Raw genomic sequence first — 2,617 nt, forward strand, 5'->3', positions numbered from 1 at the left:
TTTTTACTACTGCACGTAAAAAAATCAATTTATTCGATGGCTAACTCGTTAACTCACACCGCAAAAAGATGTGGTTCAGACATATTGGAATCCCGGTGCGTCGCCTTAATGGCGCTTTGATATGATTTCTGTTGTTGTTATATTTATTTGAAGTCTTGAATTGTTGAATTTATATGTTTTGGTTTCTGGAAGAGGAAACAAATGATTTGAATGATAACGCAGTAAATAAAAAATATAAATATGTGGCAACCTTCAGCTACCAAATACAGATTACCCAAGACAGATAACCGGTATTGCGCAAGCACATGCATTTTTGCATTTGCATAAAAACGAGAACTTTCTCGACCTTTTTCCTGTCGGCAGCGATGCAGTTCACACCTACACAACTCATCTCGATAATTTTCTTATTTCATATTTTGTCAAAGTTAATTTAAATATAAGTTTTTTTATATCAATTGAAACTCGCGTCATTTTGATTTTATTTAATTGGGTAAACAAACGTAAGTCAAAACTAACCCAAATTGGTGACCCCGAGACAACACAAAAAAGAAATGACAACCAACAATTTGTCAACGGCATCCACCGTGGCTATGCAGACCGATGACGATGATCAAGGCCAAATGCCAAGAAGCAACGCCAGTAATGTATCCGCCATTTATGCCCGTTTGCCATTCCCAGAAATGTGTTACACGAATGTCGAAGCCTGGTTCGTTTCAATGGAATTTTGGTTCAGTGCTTCAGGCATAACCTCTGACAAACAAAAGGCCGCCACCGTGCTTGCCGCACTAAAACCTGAAATTATAGCGCAGTTGGTCGAGGTTATCACATCTATGCCAGCATCCGACCGATTCGAATACATCAAGCGGAAAATTATTGACCATCTTGCCGACAGCGAACAGAGACGACTCAACCGACTCCTGTCTGAAATGCCATTAGGTGACAAAAAACCTTCCGAGCTTTTTTTCGAAATGAAAAGAGTAGCCGGCAACTCGATAGGAGAAACAGCACTCAAAGGTCTTTGGATCAAAAGATTGCCAACTTTTGCGCAACCTGTGGTAGCAGCGTCAAATGGTGCAGCAACGGAATTTACCAAAATAGCTGACTCAATTGTAGATGCCGTGTCACCATCACAGGTATGTAAAGTGTCCAAAGACCACGCCAGTGACATAAGCGAGCTACGCACAGCTATAATGGATTTAAGTAGAAAGTTCCAGCAATTTACCATGCGGTCACGTTCACGATCTCGAACACATAACACTGCTCGTCACCGTTCCCAGCATCGACAAGCTTCACCCGACGGCGAAACCTCAAATTTAGACGAGTGCTGGTATCATAAAAAATACGGACGTAATGCAAGGAGATGCCGCAGCCCGTGCAAGCATAAGCAGCGGCAAGAGCACGCTGTCACAGCGCACCCTTCAGATTGACTTTTTAGGCCAGTGGTGGATTCCAGCGAAAAATCCCCCACTAAATGCCAAATTTTTCGCCTACAAGTTACCGACAGATGGTCCCAAAAAATTTTTTTAGTTGACAGTGGTGCTGACGTATCTGTGCTTCCTCTTTCTTCTAAATCTTCTAACATGTCCCCAACGGCTGTCACATTGTATGCTGCCAACGGCTCCCCGATTAAAGTTATTGGTGAAACGCGCTTAAAGTTAGACCTTGGTTTAAAGCGAAAGTTCTATTGGTCATTTGTCATTGCCGATGTGACGACGCCAATAATAGGATCAGACTTCATCAAATATCACGATTTGTTGATCGATTTGCGCCGTAATCGTCTCATAGACAACATCACCGGTCACAACTCCCAGCTACAGCTACCATCGACCTCAAAAATCGCCTGTGTTAAACTGTTTTGCACAAACAACCCGTTTGCAGATCTCTTGCACGAATTCAGCGATATCACGAAACTCTCGACTTACGGTACCAAAACAAAATCCACCATTTTTCATCGAATTGAAACGACTGGCCAGCCCACTTTTTGTCGTCCTCGCAGATTGTCCGTTGAAATACTTGAAGCAGCAAAAAAAGAGTTCAATTTTCTCACCGAGGCAGGAATTTGTCAACCGTCTAAAAGTAATTGGAGCAGCCCATTACATATGGTTAAAAAAAAAGATGGGTCGTGGAGACCGTGTGGAGACTACCGCGCTCTGAATGCTCAAACTTTGCCCGACAGGTATCCTCTACCGTATTTGACTGACTTCCAAAATAGTTTAAAAGGCAACAAGTTTTTTTCAAAAATCGATTTGCAAAAAGCATATCATCAAATTCCTATTCATCCGGATGATGTTCCGAAAACAGCCATTAGTACTCCATTTGGATTGTACGAGTTCAACTGCATGACATTCGGCCTGCGAAACGCCGCACAGACCTTCCAGCGGCTAATCAATGAAGTGTTTAGAGGCATCGATTGTGTGTTCCCGTACGTCGACGACATATTTGTTTTCTCTGCCACCTTAGAGCAGCATCGTCACGATCTTCGCTTGGTATTTCAGTGTCTTCGGGAAAATCGACTCGCCATTAATCTAAAAAAATGTGAATTCGGAAAGTCAGAGATTACATTTCTTGGCCACCTTGTTACTCCAGATGGAATTCGACCATCCCCCGAAAAAGTCGT

Source organism: Musca vetustissima, unplaced genomic scaffold (assembly GCF_032173495.1).
Source record: "Musca vetustissima isolate MV318-11 ecotype Yass unplaced genomic scaffold, APGP_CSIRO_Mvet_v1 utg16036, whole genome shotgun sequence".
NCBI classification, from domain to species: domain Eukaryota; kingdom Metazoa; phylum Arthropoda; class Insecta; order Diptera; family Muscidae; genus Musca; species Musca vetustissima.